The sequence below is a fragment of the Myxocyprinus asiaticus genome, chromosome 18, assembly GCF_019703515.2.
Source record: "Myxocyprinus asiaticus isolate MX2 ecotype Aquarium Trade chromosome 18, UBuf_Myxa_2, whole genome shotgun sequence".
NCBI lineage: Eukaryota > Metazoa > Chordata > Actinopteri > Cypriniformes > Catostomidae > Myxocyprinus > Myxocyprinus asiaticus.
The window spans coordinates 5,316,161-5,336,758 of NC_059361.1; positions in this window are offsets into that span (position 1 = coordinate 5,316,161).

The following is a 20,598-nucleotide window of genomic DNA, read 5'->3' on the forward strand; positions in this document are numbered from 1 at the left end:
CAAGTGGACTAAAGCCTTTCTAAAGAGGAACAAATAGTTTTAAAATGAGAATTGAACAGGGAGCTTGTGCTTGAGGACAGTGTAATCAATAATGTTTAGACGACAGAACAAGTCTAACAGACAGCAGATCAATACCAGCAATACCAGCTCCCACCTCCCTCCCGCTCTGTCCCACTGACCTCATTGCATGATCTGATTAAGTCTTTATTTAAAGCTCAGTGACTGGTGAGTGAAGGACGAGAGAGAGAAAGAGCAGTTAAACAATTTAAGTGGAAAAAAACTCAAGTGGGAGAACTAAAGGGCTCCTCAAGACTGTCACATGAAAATTAACTAGATTTTTACATTTTCTGAAGAAATGTGAATGTTGCTTGCCTTTGCAAAACTCACTTGCCACAATGCTAGGGTGCTGTGGGTGGTTACCAGGGCATTGTTTTGTAGTTGCTAAAATGTTTAGAATGGTTTTTAGTGTGGTGCTACTGTATGTGATTGTTAGGGTGTTCTAGGTGGTTGCTAGGATGTTCTGGGTGGTTGCTAGGGTGTTCTGGGTGGCTGTTATGGTGTTCAGGGTGGTTGCTAGGATGTTCACAGTGGTTGTTAGGGTGTTCTGGGTGGTTGCTAGGATGTTCTGGATGGTTACTATGGTTATCTGGGTGGTTGCTAGGGTGTTCTGGGTGGTTGCTTAGGTTATCTGTGTGGTTGCTTAGGTTATCTGGGCGAGTTTTCTCGGAGGTTTCTAGAGTTTTCTGGGTGGTTGCTAGGGTGTTCTGTGTGGTTGCTAGGATGTTCTGTGTAGTTACTAGGGTTATCTGGGTGGTTGATTGAGTTTTCTGTGTGGTTACTAGAGTTTTCTGGGTGGTTGCTAGGGAGTTCTGGGTGGTTGCTAGAGTTTTCTTGGTGTTTGTTAGGGTTTTCTGGGTGGTTGCTATGGTGTTCTGATTGGTTACTAGGGTTTTCTGGGTGGTTACTAGGGTGTTCTGGGTGGTTACTATGGTTTCTGTGTGGTTGCTAGGGTGTTCTGGGTGAATGCTAGAGTTTTCTTGGTGGATTCTTTGGCATTATGGGTGGTTGTTAGGGTGTTCTGGGTTGTTACTATGATTTTCTGGGTGGTTGCTAGGGTGTTCTGGGAGGTTACTAGGTTTTCTGGGTGGTTGCTAGAGTTTTCTTGGTGTTTGTTAGGGTTTTCTGGGTGGTTGCTATGGTGTTCTGATTGGTTATTAGGGTTTTCTGGGTGGTTACTAGGGTGTTCTTGGTGGTTGCTAGAGTTTTCTTTGTGATTGCTATGGCATTATGGGTGGTTGTTAGGGTGTTTCTGGGTTGTTACTTGCTGACACAAGTCAAACAAGCTCAACTCAAGTCTCTGTGATGTTCTGTTCTCTCCTTCGATTCTGAGATTTTTCATCCACTAAGTGAAAATCGTGAGTCAGATCACTTACAGAAGTAATAGCATCTCTCCTCAAAAAGCCCCATCATTTGAGGTATCGTGTTATTTACACCAATAAAATACTTAAATTAAATACTTAAAATACCACATCTCAGTTCTGAAAGTTGTGTATTTATTCAAATGAAAATGCCCAGTTGTCAAACAACACTTGTTTCAAGAAAGGGAGAGAGGAAGAAAATAAAATGTTTCGTAAAGGAAATAAAGCTATCAAGGCGTATAAGTGGAATCTTTTATGGAGCATGTTGCCATGGAAATGCAGGAACTCATTTCAGTTGGCTCCTTGAGCCTGAACTTCAGTTTCACTGACTGCTCAGATACAGACACATGAAGTGACACATCTCACCACTTAACATCTGGGGTCAAATCTATTGGCACAGTGGTCTATGCCATATTTGCCATTCATTTGCCATTCTGTATTCTGGCTTTTTAATAAACATAAGCAAATATGAATATGTTTCTAAATCTGTCTCTCGTATGCCTCTTTTTCCATTTCTCTCTCTTTCATTAACGCTTCATTCAGACGCTGTATTGCAGGTGACAGGGAGAACTAATCGCTCCGAAGATTAAAAATAAATGAAGAGAAACGTGTTTTAGAAAAACGCTGGAGCGAGAATCATAAATCATCCAGCCTGGATCAGGATCCTCTTCACTGTCCTCACACTGACACACAAATTACATTCACATTACTGAAATCACATTACTGCTGCCTTTCAGGAAGGACGCACGAAGGGGAAAAAGAGAGAGAAGGTGACTCGTATTAGATGAGGTTTTAAAGTGATAGAGCTATAGGGGATAACCAAAATATGTCATTTTTGTAATGGATCTAAGATTTTAGGCTGAGTGCAATTTATTATTATTGAGAGGCTTGAGAGCATATTTATTATTATTCTTACGTTGTATTATGTAGGATTATTATTACATAGTTATAGTATAAGTGTATTACATTTCATTGCATTAAATCTATATAATTTTTGTAATTATATAAAATGTATATTTATTATGTATTATTAAATAAATGATATATATAAATGATATATATATATATATATTTATTTATTTATTTATTCATATATTTTTTTTCAAAGATTATGTTTATTGAATTAGGTAATTTATTACTTACTAAAATATTTATCAGCTGTTCATTTTAGATTTATCATAAGATTCTTCATTCTGTGTGTCAGGACATTATATATGAATCTTAAACTATTTACACTTGCATTGGAATAGAATAAGATATATGATCTTTTTATGCACATTTTTCTTAAAATGTCTTATTTATTTTCTCTGTATATAGATAACTTACTTATTTAATTCATAGTCATGCATGCATTGGGTAGACTTTCTGCCATGTACCATTGAATATGTGATGAATAAAACTTTGACTTTGAGGTTAATTTGATCCAAATTTATTCTATTACATGATGAAACTGTCACATGGTGTCATGATGTTAAAGTTGTTTTGTATATAAAACAATTGCAACTTTCCCCTTATGACTCCATTAGTATGTTTTGTTTGTTTGTTTGTTTGTTTGTTTTAAGTTCGTAAGCATAAAATTAATTCCTTGGATTTCAGTGGTGTTTAATACGTGATCCACTACAGATTACAGAGTGCATGCTGTAAAATGTAATTTGTAATGTATTCTATTAGATTACTCAAGTAACGTAATCTAAATACTTTGGATTACTTCTTCTGCACTAGCTACATTTTTAACTTGTTCATCTTTGCCCTAATATCAAAGGTCTTATAGTAGAGAAAAAAAAATATGCTCAAACGTGAATTTTCTTCATAGAATTTATTATAAAATATAATTGCGCCTAACAGGTGGATGTAAAGGCAAGAAACAGCATTTTAGCTTAGCATAACGCTTCAGTAATCAAAATACTTTTTGAATGTAACTGTATTCTAATTACCAATGATTTCAATTGTAACTGTGGTGGAATACAGTTACTTATATTTTGTATTTTAAATACGTAATCGCGTTACATGTATTCTGTTACTCCCCAGCCCTCGAAAAATATTTAGATTTTGTCCCTAGGTTGTTTTGTATGTACATTATATTGTATAATGTGTATATACTTTATATTGTGTGTTGTTATTGAAGCAAACCAACAATCAAATTTCATGTAAGTGTAACTTACGTGGCCAATAAGCATGCATTACAGTCAAATACAGTCTGCATACAAGCCCTCAGAGTCATAGAGCAGTCTGTGGCTCAGTAATGTATTTATTGCACAGTTAAGTGAAGACAACTAGCAGGAAAGCACAACAGGCTGCAGTTTTATAAACGTCCTCTGGAGGCCACTTCAGCATCAGCAGAACAGCAGCTGAATCAAACTGTGCTGATATCACAGACTGCAGAGAGAGAGAGAGAGAGAGAGAGAGAGAGAGAGAGAGAGAGAGAGAGAAATGCCAGACATTATTTGTGACATTCTGTTATGACAATGTCTTTGTGTATGTGTTCATTTTATGAGCTCATTTCTCTTTTGCGAGGTGTTTAAACACAGGAAAAACAGGACAAATTGACAAAGAAATAATAGCAAAAAATGAGTAGAATAACAACAGTAGGGAGTACAGAAGAGGAATCGGGGAGGAGTGCGTAATCCTTTGTTCTCCCCTATTCACTTTGGAGTGTGTGTCTGACTCCCTTTAAAATTTCATTTTGCAGCATCTCACACACACACAAGCATGCACACACACACACACACACACACACACACACACACACACACACACACACAGCATGTAATTTGCCCTGGAGGGACACCATCATTTTTGTATTTCTGGCTGTGTTTTTGATGTATACCAGTGTGTACCCTCTTAAGTTTATTTTTATTATTTCCTTCTGGTACAAGTAATCCTATTTTCATTTCTCCCCCTTTTCCTTGTGCCTGCATGAAGAATATTTATGTATGACACAATTCATTGATGTATTATTCTTGATCAGAAGTTTTTTTTTTTTTTTTTTGTTTTTTTTTTTTTTTTCAGGAGACTGTTCATCAAGATCAGACATAATATATATATATACACCATTTTTTGAAAACGTATTTATTGTTCCTGGTCTTGTCCAGATCTCAGTGTATATCTGCAATGCTCTCACAGATAAAAATGCCATATACTAATCTATGAGATCAAAGCATTTGCATAATATAATATAATATAATATAATATAATATAATATAATATAATATAAGAAAGCTAGTCCTAAACTGCATGTGATTATGGAGTATTTGGGAATCAAGAACAAACTAAAATACACTACAATTAGTACAAGATTCCAGTTTCCTTTTTCTTTTTTTTTTTTTTTTTTTTTTTTTATTATTATTTTAAAATGATGTATAGTTTGAACAGAAATTCAAAGAATGACTTTTAACTCTTTTTTTAGCTTACCAAAAATTTAAATAAATTAAACAAATTTAATTGGCTACATGCATGAATGAATGAATGAATGAATGAATGAATGATGTAAAAATACAAAATTAAATGTTTCGAACATTAAAAAAAACAATAATAATAAAACAAATTGGCATATAAGATAATTATTTAAATAAATAAAAAAATTAATTGAAAATTGAAAAATTTAAAATTTGAAACATGTAGAGCAAACCAATTGTTTAATAAATAAATAAATGTAACTAAATGTTGGGAAACTTTAGAACAAACCACTTGGCCTATAAGATAATTAATTAAATAAAAAATTACAATTAAATGTTTGGAAAATAAATAAATAAAATGACTGGAATATTTAGAGCAAACCACTTGGCATATAAGATAATTAATTAAATTTAAAAAATACAATTAAATGCTTGAAAAATTTAGAGCAAGCCAACTGGTAAATAAATAAAATGTTTGGAAAATTTAGAGCAAACCAATTGGTTAATAAACAAACAAATAAATAAATAACATATAATACATTTTTTGGAAAATTTAGAGCAAACCATTTGGAACGTAAGATAATTAATTAAATAACTAAAATTTAAAAAATAAAATACAATTAAATGTTTGGAAAGTTTAGAGCAAACCAATTTGTTAATAAATAAATAAACTTTAATCTTCAGTGCATATTACAGATGCACTGAACACTGAACGCACAAATTCGTCTTTGATTAGGAAGCTGCTTACAGTTTATATTACATTTTCTCTTTCTTTCTTTCTTTCTTTCTTTCTTTCTTTCTTTCTCTCTTTCTTTCTTTCTATATTCTATTCCAATTTAGACAAGTCTAAAGTACCATTTTGACAATCTATGACTCACTGTACATTTTGTGGTGGTGCTTTAGATGAGCTGTTATTATTGTATTTTTTTTCTCTCAGTTCCACCAGCAAACATCAGTTTAAATGAAGTAATGGCTGATGAATAAGCAATGTTTTTTCATTTTTCTTTGGGAATGTTTTTGTTGATGTTGTTTGTCAGAGAGCTACGACGGATTTAATGATATTTATTTGAGTCTAGGAGAGCTTCACAGACTATATAGCTCGGAGCAGAATACATTTTGAGAGAGAGAAGCTCCTAATCTTCAACCATTAGCCCTAATAAACAAAAGTGCCTGAAGTATTCCCACTGCAAATGGAAATAGTGTGAAATAAAAATCGAAACAAATCCGAAATTATACATTCATTTTTAAAGGAATATGAAGTAATAAATAAAACTCAGAGGTTTGCTTCCTGTTTGGAAAACCAGAAGGGAGTGAAAGCTCACATGCATATTTGTGCATAAGTGAGCAAGCATGCCAACACACATGTACGAGCATCTGACAAATGTGATGGCACCACATAATAAAGACACCCGCCGTTGATCGCCATGGCAACGCTACCTGACAGCCCCGTGACATGCATGGTAAGGTGTATTCCACGGTGATCTTACAGTAATATCACACCTCTCTGTTTCTTGGAAGGTTGTGTGTATGAGTGTTTGAGTGTGTGAGTGTGTGAGTTTGTGTCTGTGTGTAGGTGAGGAGATTTACTCTCTGTGGCCCTGCTAATGGACAGATGTGAGAATAATGTAGTGTAGAAGAGCAGAGATCCTGAAGCTATCGACCAAAAGCACACACACACACACACACACACACATTCACACATATCCTGAACACCATATCAGAGCAGAGGTCAGAGGTCAGAGCAGAGGCTAATGGGAAATGTGATTTATATTCCAACATTGCCAAGTGGCCTCCCATTACTGTTACTCACCTTAATGTGTGCACATAGTGCGCATGTGTGTGTTTTGTTGCATCTTTCTGTGCAATGCATTTTCCATCTTGAATGTGCATATGCGCTAGTGAGTAGTTTGTTAGCCATATTCAAAACACACACCTCACCCTTTTTAAAGGTGTTTGTTAACACGAAAATGAAATTCTGTCACCATTTACTCATCCTCATGTTGTTCCAAACCATGACTCGGCAGGAACACAAAAGGAGATGTTAGGCAGAATGTTAGCCTCAGTCACCATTCACTTTCATTACCTTTTTTTAACTCCATACAATGGCTGTGAATGGTGACTGAGGTTAACATTCTGTTTAAATTTTCCTTTTGCCTAATTATCCCTTTTAGGAAACACAGTAAGAAAGAAAGAAGTGGATGTTAGCGTATTGGTGCATTATGGGTAGGCTTACACAGAATTAGTGTCAATTTTTCATGTTTTGTGCTAATTGTGGGGAAAATCTGTGGAATGGGTTTAAATATTGGATAACACTTTATTTTAGGGATCAGAAATTAGACAGTAATTAATGACTAATAATTACAATTGTAAGTGACTAGTTATGGACTTGTTTGGCATTATATTTAATAAGCCTTTATTGGCTGATTTCTTATTCTTGCTTTATAGCCCCTTTACATTTGCTTTTGTCATAACAATGAAATTATTAGCTAAAAACAAAACATATCAGTAGCTAGTATGATGCAAATGACATCCTTTATAGGTTGTCAGTACTCTGTGTATATGTGTGACTTATACGTATAAAATACATGTAGAATGCATTTAGTATTTCAACAAAGCAGGGAAGGTTAGGGTTAGGGGTAGGGGTTGGGGTAGGGTGTCTGTCGGACTCTAAATAAACAAAGTAAACATGTTGATGCCCCTATACAGTATGGTAGCATTTAATTAGGGCTACAAATAGCATCTAACACTAATTACACTTAGTGCAAAAAATATGCTTTTTGTAGCTACGTAATGCCAACCTATAAAGGATGCGTTTTACACCTTAGTAACTATTGGTATCTTTTGTTTTTACCTAATAAATCATTGTTAGGACGAGAAAAAAAAAAGTTAAGAGGCTATTAGACAAGGGTAAGAGATCAGCAAACAAAGCCTTAATAAATTCCTTATAAATCTAAACAAGTCCGTAACAAGCCCCTTACAAGTCCAATTATTAGTCATTAATTACTGTCTAATTTCTGATTCCTAAAATAAAGTGTTATCCAAATATTGTGTAAAAAGAATGTTCTGGGTTTATTACAAGTTCTGTTGACAGCATTTGTGGCATAATGCCCATGGACAATTTAAACTCATCCCTCAGGATAAACAAACAAAAAACAACTATTGTGGTTGCAGCAACGTGTTTATAATGAAAGTACATAGGGTTTGGCATGGGTTCATCCACCTGGAAAAGTAGTACCACCCCAAAAAGGACGATTTAACCCTTAAATGCATGGGAATTTCACCAAACACTCTTACATATCCAGGTCTTTAGAGACCTGGCACTTATATCTATCAAAAGTGGATCTACAAAATGCCCAGATAGTGTAAAAATTTCAAAATATTCAATACAATTAGAAACTAATAAAATAAAAAATACTGTATTTTAATATAGGGGAGAGTGGGGTTTGTTGTCACACTTTTCACTCTTTCTTACATTGACTGGGCACAATACATCACAATGGTATAAATGTCATACCAAATGAAAGAAATAATTTTAATAATTAATAATTTTCTTTATTTGTCACATTATACATTTGCACATATACAGTGAAATTCTTCTTTTTTTCACATATCCCAGCTAGGCTGGGGTCAGAGTGCAGGGTCAGCCATGATACGGCGCCCCTGGAGCAGATAGGGTCAAGGGCCTTGCTCAAGGGCCCAACAGTGGCATCTTGGCAGTGCTGGGGCTTGAACCCCCGACCTTCTGATCAGTAACCCAGAGCCCTAACCGCTGAGCTACCACTGCCCTAAAAGAGGTCTTGGGTACATATTTTGTATTCATATCTTATTTCAGTACAGAGTTGTAGACAGTTAAATACAGTGTGCGCACTTGTGACAACTTGCCCCAAACTGACAAGTGTGCTAATGTAAGCTAAATCTCAAAGCTAGCTCAACATAGGACTGCAGCTAAAGTATCAAAATGTCACTTTAATATTTCCTCTACTCAGTACAAAAATATAATTTTGAACATTCATACCTGACAAAGTTTTATTACATCAAATGTAAAGTGTCATTTTTTTACTTTTGAAGGTGAAAAATAAGAAAATTGTGCTTTTTTTGTGAATTTTCTCAGACACTTATTGTTTACATGACAACGATGTACTAAAAACGGAAAAGTTTTTCCTTTGCGTTTTTGAAAAGTTTCGCGTACAGACAACTTTGTCAAAACAATCCCCATTCACACGGATCCGCGAAGACGACTAAAAACGCTGTATTATGCATGCCAGGCCAGTAGATGGCAATGTCACTTTGTAAAGAAACACTACGCGCCTGTGCACATAAGCATTCTTCCACAGAGCGGTGAATACAAACCATGAAGATGGCAATCGCTGGTCATAGTAGTGATGCAGTAAATCTACACTTTGCTGGAGAAGCGTCAATAAACTCAAAATCTTGAGCAGCACAAACACAGTCCTGTAGTCTGCCATTGTAGTTTTGAATGTCTCGCGTGTTGTTTTGAAGTACTCGCGCGCATGCCTATAGACTGAACACGTAATACGCATTTCACAAATTCACATTTTTGTGTTTACACGGAGACGATAACGGCATCATTTTCAAAAACTTGCACTTTGAAACTCGTTTTCAAAAGTTTGCATAATCAGGCCCCAAAACGACATTGTCGTGTAAACGAACAGCCAAAACGCATAAAAAGATTTCTGTTTTTAATTGAAAACGTTGTCATGTATACAGCCCCTAAAAAGATGCACAACTTACATAATTTCAGTTGTACACCCAAATGACAATAGTCATATCATACTGTTCATGTGTTGTACTTGCTATAGTTTACTTCCATGTTGTTTCTTCATCAAATTGCAATGTCAGATGTAAATCAAGTCAATCACTGAAACATCAGTACCAGCTTGAGAAACAAATAGTATGTATAAAATGTATGTGAACACGCATATGGAATACTGATAAATCACATTTGTTACACAGAAAATCAGCGATACATTATTTATTTGTATGAATATAGTACTAAATTCTCTTGTAATAAACAAAGAAATAGATATCCTGTGATAGTAAACCTATATAGATATGAAATATAATAAAACTATAATTTATGGAAGTGGGAAAAAAAGGGACACTCTTACACACCTCAGGTCTCTGATGACCCTATACACTTTTGGTACTTAAACCATTATACAAAATGAAAAACATTGTGCAATTGTGTTTGTGTGTGCATGTGTGTGTGTGTGTGTGTGTGTGTTACACTATTTATAAGAGATAGACTGAGGAATACTAAAGAGGTGAGGGAACAACTCCAAAAATTGGATGAGGTACAGAGGTGAAATGAGGTCATGGGTCTCTAAAGACCCGAGGCATTTGTTTAAGGTTTAGACAACTTTACTGCTCAAATAACAAATAGGTTATAATGAATAAATGTGTTTTATCAAAAATACAAGCTTCACATTTCTACTTTTGAATGCCGTGGAATGCTGGCCTCATTTACTTCCATTGTAAGTCCATTACCATACCTGAGATTTTAGGGGTTTTTTAAAACTGAGGGAAGAGTCACAATTATTTTCTGTGGTAATCGACATTATGCCAAAAATTGCTGTCGATAGTTCTTTAAATGGAGCTGAGAGTACCACACTCTTATTCATAGCTTATTCATATTTTTCATGAATAAACATGCAATGTAATTGCCTCATTAGACATTTGCAAAGACATTGTTTTGAATCACGGGATATAAATCATGAATCTGATGTCATTAAACTGGCACAATCAATCATGCCTGGAATTTTAAATTGTGTTTAAATATTCTCATTTATTCATAACATTTTGGATGACCCTCATTTTTCTAATTTTGTGACAAAATATTTTTTTCCGTTGAGCATCTATTTTGATAGTAAAAGTAATGTTTAAGATGAATGATGTTATGTCAATCTGATATATAGCCCTGTTCGATTGTTAGCCTGTTCGAGGAATATTCTGGGTTTAGTACAAGTTTAGCTTAATCGACAGCATTTCTGGCATAATGTTAATTACCAGAGAAAATAATTGAGACTCGTTCTTGGTAATTAAAAAAAAACAAACAAAAAAAACAGTGTGTACAGTGAGGCACTTACAATGTACGTGAATGGGGCCAGTCCATAAACATTACAATACTCACTGTTTCAAAAGTATAGCCACAAGACGTAAACAATATGCGTGTTAACATGATTTCAGTGTGATAAAATTGCAGGGTTTACCAATGTTACAACGTCAGGACAACGTCAGGACAACGAAGATATATTATTTGGATACAATTTTACCAGATAAGGTTAATAAGCGATTTAGTCACAATACATTGTGTTAACACATACAATGTTTACGTTGTGTGCCTATACTTTTGAAACAGTGTGTATTTTAATGTTTAGGAATTGGCCCCATTCACTTCCATTGTAAGTGCCTCACTGTAACCCAGATTTTTGCTGTGTTTTGCTGTGTTGCTGTGTTGCTGTATTTTTGTGGTAATCAATATTAAATGAAAATGGAGTATTTGTTCCACCAGCATGAGTGCCATGAATCCATGTGCTCTATGCTGTGCATTGGGAGTTGATGCCCTGCTGGGTAGACATGCCCACAGGGTGGACCATTTTACCCTAAAACAATGTCAATACTCCTTGGTAATCCCAACGCCACGGCATTTCCCCTTTCCAAACCCTGTGAGACAGAATGGTGAGAAGTCAATGAACCGAGAGGCAAAGGGAGAGAGAGATTAGAGAAATTAAAAGGTAACATACATAAGAGACTTTTCAAAGCCGAAAACTCAAAGAAAATTTGCACATGCATTCTGTTTAACAATATGCTAATCTAGATGATTTACATTGCAGTGACCTCCTGTTGCGAAACATTTCATTTTCTCTAAATAAAATAACAGAAAAAAGAACAGAAGGGAAAACAACTTGTTGGGGCCCACCGAACAGGCTCGCGTTTCTCAGGAAGCAGCACAGAAAACAAACTTGTGATCTTTGAATGACAAGAAATAAAAGTCAAAAACACGTCAAACCTGAAGAGAAGGAAGGAAATGCTGTTGAAAGTTAGTTACTGTGGCACGTTCGAGCGTGTACCTACTACATTTTTGTTTGCGATGAGCTTAAACACAATACGAACACACATATAAGGAATGTTTTCTACCACTCTGACATGAAAGAAATCTCATGGAGAGTCAGAATAAGGGATGAAAGGAGAAATAGGGTGAAGAGTTAGAAAGGGAGGGTGTGGGGGGAAGGGCACGGCGCAGCATGGCGAATGAACACGGTGGTTTTGTGAGGTTGGCACGGTGCCATCCACTCAGCGCCGGTGCCAAAGAGGGTGTGTAGGCAGGGTGGCATTACAGAGGAGAGAGGAGGAGAGACAGATATCCAGAGAAAAGAGAGGGATCGCCCTGCTGCCAATCCTCCAAATTAAATGTTTCCTGGGATTTTCAAGTATTGGATTCAAAAGTTGGAGAGTCCATCCGTCAGCTCGTTAGCATGGCAACTGTGTGAGTATGGATGCTTAGAATTGCAATTAACTGATTAACTGATGTCCTACATCTTAACGAACGTCTTTACCTTCTTATTGTTTCAGAAAAAAGCAGATCTCTTCGCAATGCGATTCCCATTCGCTTCGATCCCTATCTCCTTCCTGATTATGCCAGACTCTAAGTAGGCACCATTCTCCATGCCCCCCAGAGAGGAAATGACAAGAGGGATGCTTGCAGCAACATATGCCAAGTGTCGATGCCACCCAACACGGGTACGACCGCATCTGCTGTGTCATAATAGAGATATGTGTCTCGTCTTGTTGTTCTCGTTGGCATGCGCAAATGTTCGGCAGTGTGCCAGGATTTGCCGCTGGGAAGTTGGCGTTGGTTTGGGAATGGCAGAGTGCCAGCATGTTTCTGCAGCAACCAGCCCCCGACATGTGCCACTTGGCAAAGACAAAGAGCCCCAGGGACGATACACAAAATAAGATTGACAAACACAGTGATCCGACAGCTTAATTAACACTCACAGAGTTTGTTGGGTTAATTAGTGTGACAGATTTGGTGAAGAGGAATGCGTCGAGAACACTTGTGGGAACAAAAGTAATGGGCAACCTGGACTGAAGGAATGCTGATGGATGCCAGCGATCCACATGCCCACGGAAGCTCAGTCTACGCCCTGCGAAAGTTCGCTTGTTGTTCAAAAGGGTTTGTAAAAGGATGAATCAAAGGAAAAAGAAGAATTAAGAAGAAATAGTCCATATTTAATAAACCATATTTGCACCAAATACGTCCCATAAGAAAATGTTAAGATGGTGGACACAAGGGAAAATGAAGGATTGTGCCAACAACTGAGGATACACGTGAACAGGGAGGAGTTAAGATAAAAAAAAGAGGCCTTGACTTTTAATGCAGTGACTTAACAGATCAGTTAAATCGAAATTATAGTTGCATTATGGAATACGGTTTACATCTACAGCAAAAACCCAGAATGGACTCTGCTGGGGTAAATTGGAGGTCAGAACTTTTTGAGCAACTTTCAGAATCTCTTCTATAGCATCTATATGGACCTACCAAAGTGCCAAGAGAGGAAGTAATTCAATAACATGAGTGAAAGTACCTGACTTTGAACATGGATACTTGTTCTGGAGCCCTTGAGACTTCCTGTTGAATCTGACATGAGATCTGGCAGATGTGAGAGTGAGTGAGAAAATTCAGTCGCACTCTGGATACGTTTGACATTGTAGAGGAGTATAAATAATGCAGGTTTTCTCTCCTCCTCGTCCTTTTTCTCTCAGAAGGAATGGATCTACATACCCTTGTTCTTTTGAGACAATGCACTGGCATACACGGTTCACACTGGCACCTGTAATTGACCGAGGATTTGTTGTGACCGAGAAACAGGCATTGTTTTCGGTGTACCCTTTATAAAACATCTTCAAATTAGATGTTAATAACCTCGCAAAATTGGGCGTTTAATTTGCAGTTCTTTTTTTCTGTACCGTTTCCGGACAATTGTGCATGGATATGCTAATCACGCTGTATTAATGAGGTTTGTATCGTCGAGATGGTCATCTTTACTTCTGTGGGATCTTAATTTTACCTCATCTTTATTATGTAAATGGATTATGCCAAAAAAGCAAAACACAAAAGGGGCGCAGTCAAAGAGAGAGGGAAGAAGGCAACAGTGAGGAGGTGAGGAAAAGAAAATGGAGGATACACTCCCTCAAAACAATCCTTCGCTGTCTTGAGCACCAAAGAGCAGGAAACCGCCGCAAATCTGAAAGGATCTTTCTCCTGCATGCGCTAAGTACCAAATGGCGGACTAATTCATTGAATTAGTCCGCCATTTGAATTAGTCACCACCCCCCACCCCCTTTTCTTCTGGATATTTCCACTGCACCAGTTCTGTAATGAAGTGACAGAGTCAAGGATGGGATTTACTAGATGAAAAGAGAGAGTGAGAGAGAAAGAGAGAGAGAGAGAGAGAGAGTGGTTAATATTCTGCGCTTAATCATGGCACATGAGATTGGTTGTATGCATATCTCATTTGCATCTCATTAAATTGCTCATGCACCTGCAGAGAGTGGGGAGGGGTTAGGAGAGGATGGCTCGCAAAGAAATTAGTGTGTTGTTTCAAAATGCTTGTATCTTGAGCAGTTAATTCACTTTATATTATATTATGAATTATAAATGAATAATTATTTAATTACGCATTATACATAACAGGGTTTACGTTATGTTTTTTTGTGTGTGATGATGAATTGCACATGAAACAATTTGCCTATTTTTATGCTTTGTATTGAAATGCTATGTACTGTATATTACAAAATGTACCTATACCTTTACTATAAAGAGTATGAAAAAGAGCGAATATTCTATCCATGGCCTTTATATTTAATGTCTTAATCGCATTATACATTAACATGTCTAATGCCAATGCTCTATGCATTAAATTCTTAAAAACAATTCCTGGGAGGATAAAATATTTTTCTATAATATAGATATTGGTATATTAGAGGCATAAAGCAGTTTTATGTGTTTAAGAGTATGTAAAGTCCACCACCGGCCACCAGTTTAATATATGCATGATTAGTATGCAGCTCTTTGCGTTTTTGTAATAGAACTCAGGGTGAAGACTATTGTCTCTGATTCCAGGATGTGCCATCTGCCCGGCTGCAGAGACTGGCCTTCCTCTTTGTGTTCCACACAATGGGCTATTCTACACTGGACATCCACACATAACACAAATAAATCTTGCCCCAGCCAAAAGGCCACCAGAGGACCACCACAATATTTTCCATAAAAGAGAAGGAGAGGACTGCATGTGGAGTTGAGAAGAGATTAGGAAAATTAAAAATTTTCCATTACAGACCGAAATCATGACCGGTAGTCAGAGTGGGAAGGAGAGGAGAAGAATGAGAAGGAAATGACAAGAAAATGGAAAATGAAATGGAAAAAGAAAGCACTGGAATAGTGAAAGAAAAAGGAAAGGAAAGGACTGGACTAGAATGAGAAGGAAATAGAAAAGGCTGAAGAAAAGGAAAGGAAACAATAAAAGAAAAAGGGAAAGGGAAGGACAGCAAAAGGGAAAAAGAAAGGAAATGGAAAAGGAAAGCACTGGGGAAAGGGGAAAGAAAAAGGGGAAACATGAAAAGGAAAGGAAATAGAAAAGGAAATGACTAAAAAAGAGGAAGGAAAAGAAAGAAAAAAGAAAAGGGACAGGAAAAGAAAAGGACTGGAAAAGGGAAGGGAAGGGAAGAGGAAAAGGAAAGAAAAAAATTAAAGAAAATGGGGAAATGAAAGGACTAAAAAATGAAAAAGAAAAGAACTACAAAAGGAAAAAAGAAAAGGAATGGAGAAGGAAAGCACTGAAAAGGGGAAGGGAAAACAAAAAAGGCAGATGAAAATAAAATGGAGAAGGGAAGGACTAGAAAAAGTCAAGAAAAAAGGGAAAGGAAAGGACTGGAAAATAGAAAGAAAAAGGAAGAGAAAAAGGAAAGGAAACAAAAGGAAAGAAAATTAAAGGAAACAAAAGGAAACGAAACGAAAGAAAACAAAAGGAAATAAAACGAAAGGAAACGAAAGTAAAGGAAACAAAAGGAAAGGAAACAAAAGAAAAAAGGGAAAGAAAACGAAAGGAAAGGAAACGAAAGAAAATGAAAGGAAACAAAAGGAAACGAAACTAAAGAAAAGAAAACGAAAGGAAAGCAAACAAAAGGAAAGGAAACAAAAGGAAAGGAAATGAAAGAAAACAAAGGGAAAGAAAATGAAAGGAAACGAAAGAAAACAAAAGTAAGGAAAATGAAAGGAAAGGAAAGGAAACGAAACAAAAGGAAAGGAAATGAAAGGAAAGGAAACAAAGGAAAGGAAACGAAAGAAAACAAAAGGAAGGAAAATGAAAGGAAAGGAAAGGAAACTAAAGAAAATGAAAGGAAGGAAAATGAAAGGAAACAAAAGTAAAGGAAACAAAAGGAAAGGAAACGAAAGAAAAAAGGGAAAGAAAATGAAAGGAAAGGAAATGAAAGGAAAGGAAACAAAAGGAAAGGAAACGAAAGAAAATAAAACGAAAGGAAAGCAAACAAAAGGAAAGGAAATGAAAGAAAACAAAGGGAAAGAAAACGAATGGAAACAAAAGAAAATGAAAGGAAAGGAAACAAAGGAAAGGAAACGAAAGAAAATGAAAGGAAGGAAAATGAAAGGAAACGAAAGTAAAGGAAACAAAAGGAAAGGAAACGAATGAAAACAAAAGGAAAGAAAATGAAAGAAAACGAAAGGAAGGAAAACAAAAGGAAACGAAAGTAAACAAAAGGAAAGGAAACAAAAGAAAACAAAAGGAAAGAAAACGAAAGGAAAGGAAATGAAAGGAAAGGAAACTAAACGAAAGATACAAAAGGAAAGAAATCAAAAGGAAAGGATGAAAAGGAAAGGAGAGAAAACAAAAGGAAACGAAAGGAAAGGAAAAGAAAAGAAAAGAAGAGGAAAGGAAAGGAAAGAAATCGAAAGGAAAGGAAAGAAAAGGAAAGAAAGTAAAAGGAAAGGAAAGGAATGGAGGGGTTGAAGATAACATTGCAGTTCAAATACTTGCAAAATATTCCTTACACTGACCTTCTCGTGTATAGTGTAATATCATATTTCTGCAATATTTCATAAGTAAACTGCAAGTGAAAAGAATGCCCTTTCTCCAAACCCAAGAATGGCCATCCTCCGATGTGACTTTAATGTAATTACTATGTGACGGATATATTTAAATCTGGATGTAAACACTGGAGCAGCAAGGTCTATGTATGATAGTAATGTCTGCATCGATTACCCGCTATGAATGTGAAATGTTTAATCTCGTTAAAAATCTCATGCCTAAATTAGACTCCCTCAGCAGCTTTTTAAATTGGGCTATCCATCATATATAATGAAGAAGTGACAGTGTGTATGCAGGGGGTTCTAATATAAAATTGTTTTAAAATATTCTCATATTAGATCTGCTGGGGCAAATGGCACCGGCTATGTGTACAGCCACTGGTTTTCCTTGACGTGGTAAACAATAAGATAGAAAACACAAACTGAAGCCAAAATAAGCCCTAATCCAAGCTTTTGTGTGGACCAAGTCACAAAGCATTGCAGAAGGACAAACGTTGCTTCAAGGATTTATTCTCTTTTAAGAACAGAGAAGAAAGGATAAAAACTAGAAAGAGGGAAAGACATGTGGCGATGGCCACCACCTGGTGAGATGTCATGTACGATTAAGTGTGTGTTTGTCTGGCACGCTTCTTGTTGTTATCAAGTGTGGACAGCTCAGCGTAACCACTACACTGCATACTTTTCTTATGCTAATGACTTCGCAAGAGCTCCCTTGGATAGACCCCTCCTCCGCGTCACCATGCCTCTCCACTATTTCTGGACCATGCCCACCTGTGCCAATACTCACTACCTCTCTACATCCATCAGTAACTTGCTAAACCCAAAACACGGACAGTTTCCTGCACCCCACTGCACCACCTGTCCCACACCACACACTTTACTCAGGGTGTGGGTTCCCAAAAACCATATAACCAACCTTCATACGGCAGACTCCCTGAGGTCATAGGGTCAAAGATTTAGCATAATTTATCATATCAGTGCGAGATATTCACGGCAGCCACGCGTAGCCTGTTCATGCCCCCGCTGCCTCTGATTAGCATCTCATTTTACAGGCTTGATTCTTAAAAAGACCCCCCCACCAACATGATGGCTCAGTTCCTGCCCTGTACAAACAGATGCTCACCTAACATATTATACAGCGACCCTGTCAAACTAACAGCACAAACCACAAAGGAACAAAACACTGTCTTACTCAGCAAATATTTGGATGTTGAATTTGGCGACTCGTGGTTTAACAATCACAATTACAGACACACTACACACAAACATCCGAACAAAAGTTTTTATGACATTTCACAACGTAGCATTTGGTTGAAGTTAGGTTATGCATGTTAGCGGTTTAAAAAGTGTATGTATATTTGGAATCTGAAAAAGTATCTGAGAAAAAGACGACTTGAGGAAAGTTACATTTCAGTCTTAATTTCATAAAATATAAAACGTCTGGGACACGTTGTTAAAATAACAACCTGGAAGCTATTCTTAAAGTAGCTTCAAAATATCGATATAAAGTATTTTTTCTACGATAACAAAACTAGAACAAACTGTATTACACATAGCTATGTTGCAATGAAATGTCTGTTATGATTTATACTCAACCTCATGTCGTTCAAACGGAAATTATTTCCTGTCTTCTGTGGAACACAAAAGGTGCTTTTGCAGAATGTCCGTGCTTCTCTTTTCCCAACAAAGAAAGTGGACACTCATTTTCATTGTAAGCCTTCAAAAATGACAAAAGCACCATAAAAGTAGTCCATACAACTCGTGCACAGATATTGTGATTTTACATTCCTGATTTTACATTTTTATAAGGGGCTCCAAAATATATATGGGTGTTTCTTCAACTTTTATGCACTTTTAATTCCCAGGGGTTGATTTTATATCAAAACAAAATGACCTTTTTTTTATTTTAGTTACATGAAGATGAAACCAATTTGACAACTTTTTTCCAGGCTTTTATCAATTAATTTTTGTACTTTTTTAAAAAATGTCATTTATGTATAGATTTAACTGTTTAGCCTTGTCCCAGACCCAGACGTTCAACATTAAACTATTAAAATACAGTCTAAAAATATGTTTAAAACTATGATAATTTAAACGAAGAGACAACTAAACATAAACCATTTCAATATTTATTGTGTGAAAATGAATCTCTTATTCTATATTCTATACATTTTTCAAAAAATAATGACTGTCCCACAGTTGTGGCATCATTTAGACAAACTAAACAATTTTGCCCCTAAAGATTTTTCAAAAGTTAGTGTACTTGATAGTCAGTGTCAATGAAAATCATGCTTGAGATGAAATATGAGACAAGTGATGTTTGAAGAAAACAAAGAAATATCAGGGTAAATATCACTTGTGAGCAGAATATTTTTATTGGGTATCATTTTCAATCAAGCTGAGATTTTGCCAAATTACGCAAAAAGTGTGAAAATATTATTAAATTGTGTGTATTTAGGATACAATAAATGTTAACTATGGAATTTGCATTAGCAAGACAAAAGAGATTATATATATATATATATATATATATATATATATATATATATAATATAGTATATCTATTATCTGTAATATAAATATTATAAAACATTGTGGTTGAAACCACTTCTGTATTTTATGTCATTTGAACACATAATAATATACAAAAGCCTTTGACAGAATATTATGAACTTGAGTGAGAACGTTCCCAGAGCGATAATTTGGTGATACACGTATAAAAGTCGCTTTTTAACCTTACTCTGTTGAGCAAACGCTTCTGTAATAGAAAAACCCACACAGATGAATTTTCCTGCCATTTCCTGTAAAGAACTGCATATGGAACAGTGCGATGGCGGCCGTATGAACATTAATAACCGATTCTATTTGAGTTTATCTGGAAATCAAGGGCGCCGCAGACCTGTGATAGATGAGCAAATCTAGTGAGCCATTAAAAAGTCATTTCAGAGACAGATAGCTTGCAGGTTCCCCTCTAAACGTCTACTGTGGAAAGCATACTTTAATGGCGGCGTGAGAGAAAACAGAAACAATATAGCCTATTTCCAGAAATGGAAAGATAACAGGTGACATACTGCGGTTTTGGACATAATGGGGTTCTTAAATGAAAAGCAGATAGAGGATGGCATGTATCCGAGGCAGAATTTGCTCTTCCAATCTCTCAGCGCTCCCCTGCTAAGGGTGTGCATTGTATTAGTTAAGTAACATAGTGGTGGTTTTAATGAGTTGGAAGCAGGGCACTAGCCGGTACTATCTCAGATTCTAGGAGATCATTAGAGCTGCCTCGACCTGCTTCACTGGAGAGAGACAACATGACATACAGTCCGTGAATCTCTTAATGAGTCAACTGAAAAATAATGATAATGCCGCTATAGGTTAATCTTCTGTGAAAAGCCTTCATCAGAGATGAAGCAAACAATATTAATTTAACAAGAATCATTAAGAGGAAAATGCATTATTTTCTTTACTCTTAGGCTTTGTAAAGACAGGCAGCAAAATCAGATTTTTGGGCATATCCTACTCAAACCTGTTTAGTTATTAGTAGTCTAAAATGTTTTACAAATCTGATCCAAGCTACATCCATACATGATTTGAAATATGACTAAAAATCAGAATTTAAAAAAAAAGTGTGAATTGTCAGATTTCACATAGTTTTTATTCA